Raw genomic sequence first — 14,796 nt, 5'->3', positions numbered from 1 at the left:
AACAAAAATGTTTACAAAAATGCATATGTTATGAGAAAGTGTGCATAAAATGATGCATTTATTAATGAGAATAGCATACAAAATGCCTTAGATTAAGTTGTACATCAGTCACAGCTGTGTACAAAAATATGTTTTATTAGGGGAAAATCACACTAACATGCTGGTGATTTTGTTTTTAATTGCAAATTGCTGTAAACTAAATTTAAGATTGAAAAATGAGAAACAGAGAACCAACGTTGATAGATCATTTGATCCCTAATCCAGACCAAATTAGCTACATTTGTGGCCCTTTTAAATCTATGTAAAAAGATTAGTCAAACTAACTCCCATCTGGATCCAACCCAGGAGTAGCAAAATGATTTATTGGGCTAACTTCCAGCCAGGCGGGCAATACTATCCTTAAAAAATAAATATATAAAAATAAATAAAAACGAATGCCTACACCCAAAGATGAACTCTGTGTAACCTAAAAGCTTACACTCCCAGCATTCTCCATTGTAAACCAATAAAGTAGCATCCATTTCTTGCTCAGCACAGCCGACAATACCATTTAATGCACATGAATGAGCAAAACCCTGGGTTGAGAGGAGAAGGGGGAAAACATTCCTTCACCATGAGTTGATTCCCATGTAACCTTTTTGTGACCTCCAGCAGAGGGTCAGTTGGTTGGGTGGCTTTTTAAATGTTTATTTTGCTTCAGGGTTTTTTTTTCTCTTTGGTCATTGCGGAATGCTGATTGCTCTCTAATCCTTTTAATGTAACCAGCCAACCTGTCTTCAATAGAAACTGCCTGAATTAATGTCGCCATTTCTTTCTACTTCAGCTTCAGCCTCTCCAAGACTTATTTTGTTCAGTCCCCAATGCCTGAAATAAAGAGCAAAAATCCATATATAATTGGGTATTGTTGCTATTATTACTATTTATCATTTATCTAATTCCCATCAGTGCACGACATACAGTACGAGAAAGGTTGCTGGGTTAAGTTTGTGTGTTGTGGGGAAAACAACAAAGAGTCTTGTGGTGCCTGGAAGACGAACGTATTTATTACGGCATAAGCTTTCATGGAAACACGAAGTGTAATCCTCAATTGCAGGTACATGCACACGGGAGGGGGAATTTGTTAGTGCGGACATCAGAGGGAAATGAAATGCAAGAAATAAGAGTCAGTTACAATTCAGTTACAGCAAGATGTATGCAGCATAAGTACAGTGGCCCTTTGCAAGAGCAGTGATAGGTGATAAATCTATCAGCTTGGCAACATGAGTTAATGAAGGTCTGTAATGGTACATGAAACAGTAGCAGCCCATATTGGGGGGAGCAGAAGTGGCATGAGGCTTGGTTAGGGCAAAGTTGTAGTGAGCTGAGAGGCAGTGTCAGGAGGGAAGCTTAATAGCTCCCCCTCTCAATGGGCTGGAGCAGTCAGGAAGCCATTGTCTTTATCCAGCCCTAAATGATTAGAACTGAACTTTTTTCATGAATTGAAATTCTGGCACTGTGGTCTAAACCACAGAGCCTAGGGCTTGTCGATCAGAAGGTTGGCGTTTCGAATCCCCACGACGGGGTGAGCTCCCGTTGCTCGGTCCCTGCTCCTGCCAACCTAGCAGTTCGAAAGCACGTCAAAGTGCAAGTAGATAAATAGGTACCACTCTGGCAGGAAGGTAAACAGCGTTTCCATGCGCTGCTCTGGTTCGCCAGAAGCAGCTTAGTCATGCTGGCCACATGACCCGGAAGCTGCACGCCAGCTCCCTCGGCCAATAAAGCGAGATGAGCGCCACAACCCCAGAGTCGTCCGTGACTGGACCTAACGGTCAGGGGTCCCTTTACGCTTTACCTTGACCTTACTTTCCTGTTAAGAGCCTCCCTTTGATGTTTGTTTGTGCAAATATAGCCACAGTAAATCAGTAGCAGTGTGCTGCTGATAGACTGAAACGGTCTCCTATTAGGAATCAGGGCTCAAAACTTGGTTTCTTTATATCCAGTCCTAATCTGTTAGCTATTGTGTTTCAGCCCCTGTTTTGGAGGCAAGGACTTGAACCAATTGATTCAAGCCACAAGAAAAGAGATTTTGACTAAACATCAGGAAGAACTTTCTGGCCGTAAGAGCTGTTCAACAGTGGAACACACTTCCACAAGGAGCAGTGGACTCTCCTTCCTTGGGGATTTTTATTAAGAGGTTAGATGGCCATCTGTCATGTATTTTAGCTGAGATTCCAGTATTGCAAGGGATTGGACTAGAAGACTCTCAGGGTCCCAACTTTAAAATTCTTTGATTCTGTAAGAGAGAGCCATTAATCACGTGCAGAGTGCAAGCTCTAGATAGTCCATACATATCTAGATCCAGTCCATACATATCTGAAGTTTGGGAGCACAGCTGTGGAAAGCAGTTGGCTTCTAGGTACGCAGCATTATTCTCAGTATCTCTGGTTTTTTAACCACCGTTTTAAAGAAAATGGAGCAAATCCAAGCACTCCAGTGTGAACTTCTCATTCTGTACCGCAGAACGAAAACAACAGCAACCAAACATGTCACCGCAGTTAATGAACCGAAGTTTCGGAGGAAGCAGAGGAAAGAGACCACAGCTTTCTGCCTCTAATTATCCTGTTTGTGCATCTGAAAAAAAGTGGGCTCTAGCCCACTCAAGTTGCAACAGGTAAGATGTTGATGTGTATATTCCCATCTTACATATGTAATACATATCTATTTATGTGTGTACGTACTGTCTTTTACAAAGGAGACCCACTGCCAAGGCACTTGTCCGTGACTGAAAGGGTTAAAATCAGCAGGTAGTGGGTGGGGCTGAGAGGTGGGGTTTGGCTCTATCCTGGCTCCTTCCCTGCTTTGAGTGCTTGAACCAGTCACTCCTGGAGTGGCACTTGCATATACCTGCCTAACTTGCCTCTGACACATTCCCTCTCAGTGCTCTACCGGGACTGCCTCACTTCACTGGATTCTGGATTTTGCTTTGGAGACAGCAACACAATTTGCCTGACAAACCAATGTGGAAAGACCTGCTGGAGGATCGCTGCTCCTACCAGTCACTCTAAACAAGTATGTAACTAAACTTTTTTTTTATCCTCTCTCTGTCTCTTCTTTCTCTCTGTGTGTGTGTTTTGTTTTGGTAGACAGCTCTTCCCAGGCATGCTAAAGTCACAGGTGGACCAAGGCTGCCATAAAGTGACCCAAAACTTGGGTCATCTTCTACCGATAATGACAGGTGGATAAAATAGTAAAGAAATGTTCTCAAACCACCGCCACCTACCCCATAAAAAGGTGAAGGTTAAGGACCCCTGGATGGTTAAGTCCAGTCAAAGGCTGGGAGACATAATTCATTGAAGCATTGTAATAAGATCTGCCACATACTTAAACGTCCAACTTGGTGGTCCATATCCTGTCATTTAATTCTGTATTAAGGAAGCCCTCCTGCTAGCACTGCTCTGAATTATGCAAACCTTTGAAACCATTTTTTAAAGCAGTTTATAATTTAGTTAGCTGTACTTTTTGTTTAGTGAGGCATTCAAAGCAATGTAGCTGAGCTTGCGACCCTGTGCGCACTTAGGGCACTGTGCGCACTGTGCGCACTTAGGTCCAGTTGAACTCAGGGAGAACATATTTCCAAGTAAGCATGCAAAACATCAAGTTGCAAAAATACCTATTTAAAATAATGAACCGAAAGACTGATGAAAAGCTGGTTTAGCGCAATTACACAAGTTTAGGAAATGAATAAAATATGATTACATTTTTGACACATTTCAAAATGAGAGTTTTTTTTTTAAAAAAAAGCATGCCAGTTTAAAGAAATTATAAGGGGGGTATGTTTGTGTATCTATATGAATACAATCAATGCAGATAAAAACAAGGATATATAAATGTTATAGGAAGCTGGTTTTTATTTTTAAAAATCATCATTTTATAAAAAGTTAGATTTCTCACACTTCAAACCCAGAAAAGGTCTGGGTGGTATGTCTCATTTGTGTTGGTTTGATCTGGATATCAAAAGATGCAGCTCTCGTATTTTGAAATTAATCCCATTAAGAAGTATCTTTAATGTGGAAAAACAGGATCAACCCAACTAGGTGTCTCCTGGAGAAACAAAACAAAAACCATAGCCTTGAAAGAGAATGATCACATTTCAAAATTAATTTTCTCATTATATTGTGGGGAAGTGGAATGCATATCTGCAAAGACATTAGGAAGTCAGTCCAAGATGAGCACAGCCTCTCCCCCCCACCCCCGCCGCCCAGAAGTGCATTTTAAATACTTTGTAAAAATATTATAAATGAAAGGACTGAATGCAGTCTTACTGAGAGTGGCTTCTTTCCTTGCAATCAGGAGTCAACATTTAAAATAAGATAGGAATTTGGGGTTTTACTGAAGTTTTGATTTAAGTCCATGGCATGGTTAAATCATTTCAAGATGTTTCATAGGAAGCAACCTATAAATGGAATTAAGTGATAGATAGATAGATAGATAGATAGATAGATAGATAGATAGATAGATAGATAGATAGTAATGTCATGGTTTACCCCAGCCTTTAGCCACCCATATATTGTCGCCTACAACTTGTATGGAGTTTTCTGCTGCTGCCCTGATCATAAACACATTTCTTTGGGAACAAGCACCAGTTTGTTGCACCAATGGGTTAATAAAATTTTAAAGTAAAAACAAAAAAATGGGCATCGGTAACCATGTACATCCACAGCCATCTGTCCCCCGGCTATAATTTAAAAGGAAGAAGATGAAAGGGTGCTGCCTCTGGAACGGTTTGCCACTATTGCCTTCATCTACCATTCTCTGAGTAGTCATGTGGGCTGTTTGTGTGCTGGGCTTCAGGGCCCTAGACTTCGGCCTTGGGGTCCAGCAAGTGTGGTGGCTGGTGCTGATGAGAGTGGTAATCCAAAACATCTGAAGGGCACCTGGTCAGTAAAGGCTGGTTTATCTTAAAAGAATCTCAGGGCCTCTTTACACGCTACATTTTTAGGTATATGTATTAAAGGGTATACCAAAAAATGTGAACGTGACATATTTCTGAAAACACATGTCTCATACAGGTACATTCAGAGTGTGGGGATTGGCTGCAGTGCTCTGTTGTGTATGTGCACAGTGGCAAACCTGGGTTGACTATTGTGTCCTCTGTGAAAAGCTCCTCAAGCATGGGCACCAAATGCCTTGTCTTGAGCACAGCAGTGTATGCACAGAGTTCTCCTGATCCCACAATTCCCAACGTAACTTGTGGCAGCTCCATGCTTTTCTTGTGGGACCCCGTCACTGTAGAGAAGAAGACGTGCAGGTGAGAATTGGGAGAGAGATGAGAAACACAAAGGTGTATCCTACCATTGAGGGTTCGGTCTCAGGGGCCAGCCCAACTCAGTCATAGATCTTGTGTTCTCAGTGATGGCTGGATCAAGGTGGTGCCAGCAGTCTGTTGATTGAATGCCTTCGCGTTGCCCATGAACCAAATTAGGCACAGTTAACTTTTGCTCGTTCTTACTCCTGTGCTCGTGTGCAGCTCTCATTTATCTCAACGATGCTGGCACTGGAGAACCTTTTTTCCCATAGCTAATATCAGATCTGTCTATGTTCACCCTGCTGCCCTTAATGGAGAACATCATCTGCCGCCTGAAGCACTCACATCACTCTGACCTGTGTGAACCAGGACTGCTGTGTTGTAACCAGAGAGTTGTTTCAATTTTTAGGTTACAAAAGAATGCCTGTAAAATATGTTTTGTGCTTCATGAACATGACCAATGCGCATCTACAATTCTCTAGTCAGCTATTTCTGGGGAGGTGAGACTGGCTATGGCTACCTAATTCCTGGATACCTGACTGGTAGCCACAAGCACAGAATTGCTCCCATGTGATAGGGGAAGACATAACTCCCGAGGTAGATTTGTTGGATGTATCTTGAATGATGGCCGCCTTCTTTTTGTTTTTCTCCTCTCCCTCTTTTTAATTTACTCCAGTTCTCACACACAGAACCAATACATGTGCTAATTTTGTCCTACTTACACAGAGGTAAATTTCCATGCATGGGAAAGGCTACCATTTGTAATAAGCTTTAATAAGAATTAATAAATTACAGTAGGGTTCAAGGTGCATTGTTCACATCAACCCCAATAGACTGTATAACATAACCTGTAAAGGAGGCCAGAAGTGTTCACCACTATTGCAGTTGGTGTGTGTGTGTGTGTGTGTGTGTGTGTGTGTGTGTGTCTTCACAAATGTGATGCGGGAGAAATTCAGTTTGGATTGCCTTTTAATGTGAATCTACCTTATTTGTGCTTTCTGAAATAATATGCAATCTAAAACACAGTTTTTCTTAGACATTTGCGCTTCTTGGGATTTTGTAGTGCACCACATCAACCAAAAACATTTGTACAAAATAGTGTGCATTAAGGGAAAGTATGCAAAAAAGCATATATTTTTTGCATACTTTCCCCTAATACAATGAAAATAACATGAATGCACTTTAGGTTATGGTAAATTGCTTGCAAGAATGTGTCTATTTTGCAAAATGGCATACAAAAAGAATTCATTAGGAGAAGTGGGCACTAAAATGCTGTCAAATTTTCGTGGGGACTTTAAAACCCCACCTCAAATTGATGCAGAAATATGGCGACCTGAATTCTGGACTGGAAAAATTAGAAACGGAGAGAAACAAAAATGGCCAGATTCCTCTATCCCTTGCAAGAGGCTGAGGGAACAGTGACTTGTGAAAGGCCACCTAAGTTCCATCTGAACTAGATTTTTGGACCACACCAACTCCAAAATGTATGAATGTGTTTCTTGAAACATATACTTATAACAAGTTTAGAGGTGTTGAGTGTGTCAGCTACTCAGACTGCCCACTGCACTGACGGCAAAAAGCACATCCATGTTGCCCCCCCTGTGTAACAGAAAAGACCTGCATTTTCCAGAAGACGTACTATAGGAAGCAATATAATACAGAGGGACCAAATATCTGTAGGTTTGTCATCTGCCAAGCTGCCGTCTCGGGTCCTAACAAAATGTGGTCTTTGTGCAATGGGCTACCTTTGCGCCATGCAGAAGTAAAAAGATTTCTTTGACATAACACCCATACATTCCCACACACGTATGTCTCCATACAGGCAAACAAGAGGCAGTATCGCAGTTGAAAGGACATATTCCAGCAAGGCAAAAACACTGAAGGCCTTCACTTAGGTAGGCCAGTGAGCAGTGAGCCTGGGGAGACAGTCCTGACCCGAGAGCTGGATAAAGAGGCCTGTGGGTAGGTGCAATAGGATTCATTCAGGACCAGTTCAAAGCCAAACAAACACACTGGGAAGGCAGGACATGGAAAGCTTGGCCCATACAGTGTGTGATCCACCATGCAACTGCTTTGCTGTACAGTACGCAGAACTAAGCCTAAAACTGCTTGAGCACTGATGTAATGAATGTGGGTTCAGCTTAGGTTGTTCCCCATGATTCTATAAGGACATAAAATCATAGATTTGTAAAGTTGGAAGGGACCTTGGCAGTCATCTAATCCAACCATCTGCAATGCAGCGACTTTAGCTAAAGCAGATGGCCGTCCAACCTCTGCTTATAAACCTCCAAGGAAGGAGAGCCAGCACCATCCACAATTCGCCGTCAAAGAGCTCTTGCTGCCAGAAAGTTTTTCCTGAGGTTGAGTCAGAATCTCCTTTCTTATAACTTGAAGCCATTGCTTCAGGTCCTACCCTCTGGAGCAGGAGAAAACAAGCTACAAATCATCCTAAAAGTGGACAGCACAGATTTCCACAATATATTTCCACACGTTTAGCAATATTTATATTTCTCATCATAATGAGGAGACTGTAGCCTGGTGACCTGTGTGCCTGCCTGCTCAGTCTGCTGCCCTGGTTGGTACTAACCAATGATAAGCAACTATCGAGGCAACTACTCTCCCTTCTTAGGGGAATTTAGTTTCAGCTGGGCAAACCCTTCAAATACAGGACTGGTAAGTAGGGCACATCACTACCGTATTTCAGTACAGTGGTACCTCAGGTTACAGACGCTTCAGGTTACAGATGCTTCAAGTTACAGATTCTGCTAACCCAGAAGTACAGTAATACCTTGGGTTAAGAACTTAATTCGTTCTGGAGGTCTGTTCTTAACCTGAAAGTGTTCTTTAACCTGAAGCACCACTTTAGCTAATGGGGCCTCCTGCTGCCGCTGCGCCGCTGCACGATTTCTGTTCTCATCCTGAAGCAAAGTTCTTAACCTGAGGTAATATTTCTGGGTTAGCGGAGTCTGTAACCTGAAGCGTATGTAACCCAAGGTACCACTGTAGTACCTTGGGTTAAGAACTTTACCTCAGGATGAGAACAGAAATTGTGCGGCAGTGGCGTGGCGGCAGTGGGAAGCCCCATTAGCTAAAGTGGTACCTCAGGTTAAGAACAGTTCCAGGTTAAGAACGGACCTCCACAACAAGTTAAGTTCTTAACCTGAGGTACCACTGTAGTATGAAAGACTCAGTGAAAGACTCAGGGTGAAAGACTCAGTGTGCAGAGTCATATGTTGAGTTCTGCACAGGTCCTTTCAGGGCGTAACCTCAATGTGCTACGGTGATAATGTAACTGGTTCCTTGGATGCCCATTACCAACCATCGGTGCAGGTGGTGTTTTGAGCAACGTGAGAACATAAGGTGAGCCTGCTGAACCAGGCCAATAGCCCGTCTAGTCCAGCATCCTGTTCTCGCAGTGGCCAGCCAGATGCCTGTGGAAAGCCCACAAGCGGGACATGAGCGCAACACCTGCGTTTCCCAGAAACTGACATTCGGAGGCATGCTGCCTTTAACTGTGGAGGTAAAACATAGTAGCTGTTGTAGAAAAAGTAGAAGAAAATGGTTCCTGCCCCCGAAAAGCTTACAGTCTGGTGCAGGGTGACAACAGCAGGAGAAACATGGAGGCAGAGGCAAGAGTAAACAAGTAGAAGCTGGATGGCGCAGGACCACTATGCTAGCTTCCCAGGAGGTGGGGCAGTGTTGCTTGCTCGGAGAGATTCCTGCATTGGAGGGGGCTGGACTTGATGAGCCTTGGGGTCCCTTCCAACTCTACAATTCTATGATTCTAGATTGTGGGGTGCTTGGCACTTAATAATAATAATAATAATAATAATAATAATAATAATTTATTTATACCCCGCCCATCTGTCTGGGTCCCCCCAGCCACTCTGGGCGGCTTCCAACAAAACACTAAAATACAATAACCTAACTTTACAAAATAACTTTACAAAAGCTTGTGCATTTGCAGCACACTGACGTAACTGCTGGGAAGCTAGCATTGTGGCTCTGCCTCACTTGTTGAGCCACTTCCTTTGCCATTTTTATCCCCCTTCCTCTAATATACCTTTTCCTCCCACAATGCCATGGCTCACACACAAAAAAAGCAAAACACAGCTGAGCACACACAGGCTTTGCTTCAGTTGAAGATATTACAGTTTGAAACCGGATTACATTCCCACTGTGGGATTACATTCCCACTGAAGCTAAAGACTCTTCCTGGTTGCTGCTAATTTTGGGTGGGATTCACCAAATTCAGGTTATGCCATTGCAGGTGATTGCAAAATATTGCACGACAATCCAGCTTCCACAAAAGATTGGACTTTTTGAGATAAAGAGAGAGATAGGGAAATGCATCGGAAAGAGTGAGATAACACTTGCCTTGACACAACATCATCTGTCCTCTCCATAAACTCGTCAATAAATAGCCAATGTTGTCTAACCGCTCTGCAAACCAACATGGATGAATGTTTAGTAAGCAGGTCATCTGGAAGTGACCTAAGTGAAGGCAGTGCCTACCTTGATTTCAATATCAAGAAGCTTTTTCTAGATCCAATCCATTATTATTATGGCGATGCTGGTTGTGGTGAGACGTGGGGAAGCTAATGGAAGACTGTAACTACCCCTCCTGTGGGCACATGGTGAAGGGACTTGGTGTTTCTTTGCCGGGCAGAATTAAATGTGGCCATCCAATGAGCGGAAAGGAACTAGGTATATGCTGAAGCAATCACATATATAGTTTGCCACGCGGCCAGAGTAGGAGTGTGTGGGAAGGACATAAAAGCATTATCACTCAACCCATATTTCCCCAATTAAAAATGGTTGAGCAATCTAATGATCTGTGTTGGATGATCATAAGAACAGACTCTACATAGCTCTACTTTCTCTACTAGAAACCTAATCTAGTTCCCAAGATTGGTCTAAGACACTTTGGTGCAGGGCCAGGTTTAGGTTTGATGAGGCCCTAAGCTACTGAAGGTAATGGGGCCCTTTCTTTATATGTCCAGCTGTCCTTTGTCAATAACAAATTGTCGCTGTTTTTTGTGTTGAATATATGCTATACAGTAATTTATGGACCTAATAGATCCATACACAACACAAAACACTGTTGCTGTATATAGGTTTTATTTCTTTGTTTATTATCTTATATTTTGGAAATGTACATCCAGGTTTTTCCCTTTAAATTTTTTTGGGGGGCCCAAGAGAGTAGGGCCCTAAGCTATAGCTTGTTTAGCTTATACGTAAATCTGGCAGTGCTTTGGTGCCAGAGCTACAAAATCCAAATGGCATCAACCTTTCTCTAACACAGGGCACAGATTCTATTCCCATTAGTACCCAAACCCTGATTTGTTTGGGTTTTTTTTAATGGTTGCCATGTTTTCTCTGGCTAGTCACTAATTTTGGATGGGATGAAATCATATGCCAGCAATTTCATGTTGCACAATTATAGTTAATTGGGTTAGTCTTGCAAATGCACTTCCTCAAAAGATCAGAACGTTTGTAGTTAGGAAAGTGATAGGGAAATGCACTAGAAAGTGTAGGATAACGCTTGCTTTGATGCAACATCATCAAACCTCTCAATGAGTGCTTAGTAAACAAGTCGTCCGGAAGCACCCTTGGTCACCATTGTCAAATGATATGGTAGGTGCATGTTAGATGTGCTTCTGGCAGTGTCTACGGACAATTTATCTTTCAGTTAGAGACTGTGGCTCAGTTTCAAAATTCAAGCACATTTTTTCAATTAGCGTTGTGAACAGATTTAGACTGAGGTTTGTTTTAACAGACTACTAGAACAAGACTTTCATGTACTTAATTAATTGTTGAAATATACATGAAAGTTGCAAAACCACAGGTGCAGTCTTAAAGGATCCTGATGATGGGACACTTTCTCTTTTAAATATGCTACTGTAACAACTTAATGAGCAAAACCTACCACTATTTACTTATTGTCATCCCTACTAATTAATTGAGAGTGCAAAATTTAACCTGCCATTAAAGCTTTCAGACAGTCGCACTGATCAGTTTGATTCTAGCCCTGACTGAAAAAATAAAACAAAGCCTGTTTTGTGTAATAATATATATTAGTCCCATAGAAGTTTGACAGTGGTGAGGTATCAGAGAGGCTAGGTAACAAATAATGATGAATGGGAGCAAAATAAGTTAAAAGAACTTAAATTCTGTTGTTGTTGGGTATGAAGATGGGAGAGGAAGGAAGCTTAAGTAAAGCTTTTGCTTAAGAGATTGACTTTGAGGGGTAATGTGAAAGAAGGAGAGAGGTGTCACCATTCTACTCAGGGACAGAGAGCGCTCCAGAGGTCATTGGACTCTAACTGCCGTCAGCCCCAGCCAGCATGGCCCCTGTTCAGGGATGATGGGAGTTGTAGTTGAGCAAATACTTGAGGTCCACAGTTCCCAAGCCCTGATATAAGTGTTCCGGGAGAAAATTCTTGGACTGAAGGGCAGGAATAGTGAATGGGCAGAGCTACTAAAGAGAGCACATGACAGCTGAAGGTGGTAGATCTGGAGTAATGGAGGTCATGAGCAGGGATATATTGGGAATAAGGTTAGAAAGACAGGGCAGGCCATAAACACCTTTAGAGGTAAGGATATGGATTTGTGCTAAAGGCAAGAGGGGGTGGGAAGCCCATAGCAGGGATTTGAAGAGGCCATCATGCAGGTGCCTATAAAAGGCCTATAAAAGGCCCTGTGCTTGCATTAATATAAAGGAAGAGGTAGATAGTGATATTCTGTCAGTAGAAAAATAAAGAGAAGTGGAAGGCTTGGGAAGAAAGATGAGAACTTCATATTGGGTTGGACCCAGGCTAAGTTGGTTGTATTTCGTTTCCATCAAAATCCATGGGATTTGTAAAGTTTGTAAAGACAAATTGCTCTCATTGATTTTAGTGGAAATGAATGCAGTTAGTGTAGGGTCCTTCCCAATGAGTGTTTCTTGTAGGGTTGGTGCTCCTAACGAATGCAAGTTTCCCACCCGTAAGAGTCCACATAATGTCATTGTCATCGAAATGCCGGCCCCTATCCCTGCCCCCAATTTAATTCAGATTTATCTCATCTGGAGGAAATCCACTAAGTTAAAACAAAACAAAACACCTATGGCCAGGTACCCATTTGCACTATCTCAATAACCCATTTATGATATTCAGCCTTAATCTGGAAGCACCCTAAGTCTGGATCATTGCAATTCGTTAAGGACCATGCCTAAACCACTTACATATGAATGTGTTTCATGCCACTCCTTGTTTAAATGTGCTTTCATGCCTGCCATGTGCACAGTGTCAGCAAGCACACCAGATGCACGTCCACCCAGGCCACAAATGTCTGGCATGCCAACACTGAATGCATATGGACTAGCGCAAGTGAGAGATGCATGCTAAGGAGATGGGAGTGGCGTGAAATGCTTACACAGGTGAATATTTTAGCTGTAAACATGTTTAATTTGAGCCTGAGGTTGTGGGGAAGGCCCGTAGCTCAGCGGTAGACTATCTGATTCACATGCAGAAGATCCCATGTTCAGTCCTTGGCATCTCTGGGTTGGGGTTGGGAGAGAACCGTGTCTGAAACCATTGTCAGTGAGAAAAGACCGTACTGAGTACTGACCTAGATGGGCCAACAGTCTGTCTTGGTCTAAGGCAGCTTCCTGTTTTCATATGATAAGACATCAAGGATAAAATATCAGAAAGGAAGATGGAGGGGAGAGAGGGAGGAAGTTACACCTGGGTAGACAGACATAGCTGAGGACCAACAGGAAGCAGCAGCTGCAAGGGGTGGGATCTGGGATCAGAACCATGGTGTACAAGAAGGGTGTTAACCCTTTCCTTCCATACTGTGTTTCCAATGAAACACACACACACACACACACACACACACACACACAGCTGTTATTTGCATTGGACCTATTGGTACCAATGGAAGCTTCTCTCCCAATGGAAATAGCAACTTTGATGGTTTCGGTGTGTCAGAACTGTGGTGAGGGAAAAGTGAAATTCCCTCCATCCTCAGCCTGATCCGGTCACCCCTAGTTGCTATTTACTTTTTTAGTAACAGACACATAAGTAAATCACATGTTTACCATTAAATATACTTTGGCTCTGTTAGACTATAAATGGTATTGCAAACCTAGTACAGCCTTTCCTGGGCTGATGCTCTCCAGATATGGTCAACTTCAACTCCCAGTAGCCCCAGCCAGATGACGAATTGTTAGGGATGCTGGGAGCTGTAGTCCATGTATGGCTTAGGACATAAGTGTCCAACCGTTGGCCCCTCAGATGTTGTTGGACTACATCTCCCATCAGTCCCAGGCAGCACAGCCAAGGATCACGGATGATGGAAGTAGAAGTCCATTAACATCTAGAGGGCCACAGGTTCCGTATCACTGGCTTGCCCTGTTATACTCAAGCATGTACCTATTTAACGAGAGTAAAAGAAGAATACCAAGAAAGTGGAGTACAAATGTGACAGAAAATGTGTAGATTCAAGCCATAAACTTTTACAATGGACTGTGCTTGTAAAACGCAATGATCCAAATAACCAAAACCAAAACATAAAACCTGTTAGTCACATTAGCTATGTGACTATTTAGAACAAATAGTCTTTCTTTGCAAATATGTGTTCCTGTATGAACCTCACTTTATATTTCAGAGGTTAAACACTTGTGTCCTTCAGGTGTACCCTGAGCAACTCATTTTAAAATTTAATAGAGCTGAGCCACAATAATCATTTAAAATTGTTATTACAGTTCAAGAACCCTTTTAAGATGCTGAGAAACCTCACCTGCACTCTCTTTTTTTGCACTTAATAAAAGCATAAATAACCAAAGATGCAAAATGATTCATGACATTTGTTGATCTTTAAATTTTGTGCTTCTATACCAATTTAATTATCATGACTTCCACCCAAGAATTCTGGGAATTGTAGTTTGGTGAAGATGATTAAAATTCTGTGTTAAGTGACCCCTAGCCTCCATTGCAAAACAACAGTCTCCAGAGTTCATTGGGGAGAAGGATAATTGTTAATCGCGTTCCAGTCTGTGCTATCCATATGCCTTAATTAGACATCTCAATTTCTGCTACTTCACACTTCTGGCAACGTAAAGTGGCCATTTGAAAATGAGTTGTTGGTTTTTTTGCTGCCACGCATTTCGTTCTTTAAGAAATGCACAAATGTATTAATTAGTGTCATAAATGTTATTTGCTTCTTTGGGTCCATGTGGGTCCCTCTGGAGAAAGGCGGTGCTTCTGTTTTGAGAACATTGCTGGATTAGAGTGCTATGTGGTTGTGCAAGAGTTACGGGCACCCATTGCCTTGTAATATGAAAGGAGGCAAATGACGTCCCTTCCTCTCTCTTTGGACTTTCAAAATGTGTAAATCTTCAAGTGGAAGCCGTGAATCCAAAGCATGTACATGTCACCACAAAATAATTTAATCCAATTAAAGATACCATCAAGACTACACTTTAATCTCTGCTGTGGAGCTCAAATTGAACTGAGCGTTTTGTGGCC

General features: G+C 42.2%; 1 protein-coding gene across 3 annotated transcripts in view; it reads left to right on the top strand.

Moving 5' to 3' along the window:
- Positions 1 to 14,796, top strand: part of SP6 (Sp6 transcription factor) — a 96,542-nt gene that overhangs the window by 62,122 nt on the left and 19,624 nt on the right. For 2 of the 3 annotated variants that reach the window (XM_081838136.1, XM_081838137.1), the window contains exons 3-4: positions 2,500 to 2,650; positions 2,918 to 3,048. The gene's annotated coding sequence lies outside the window, so the exon portion shown is untranslated. Of the gene's footprint in view, positions 1 to 2,499; positions 2,651 to 2,858; positions 3,049 to 14,796 lie in introns of those variants that run through there. The other variant, XM_081838135.1, reaches the window with a different exon arrangement.

The sequence above is a fragment of the Podarcis erhardii genome (assembly GCF_964252035.2).
Source record: "Podarcis erhardii genome assembly, chromosome: 13".
Taxonomy (NCBI): Eukaryota; Metazoa; Chordata; class Lepidosauria; order Squamata; family Lacertidae; genus Podarcis; species Podarcis erhardii.
The sequence above is the reverse complement of the archived record's forward strand: the minus strand, read 5'-3'. Positions and strand labels throughout refer to the sequence as shown.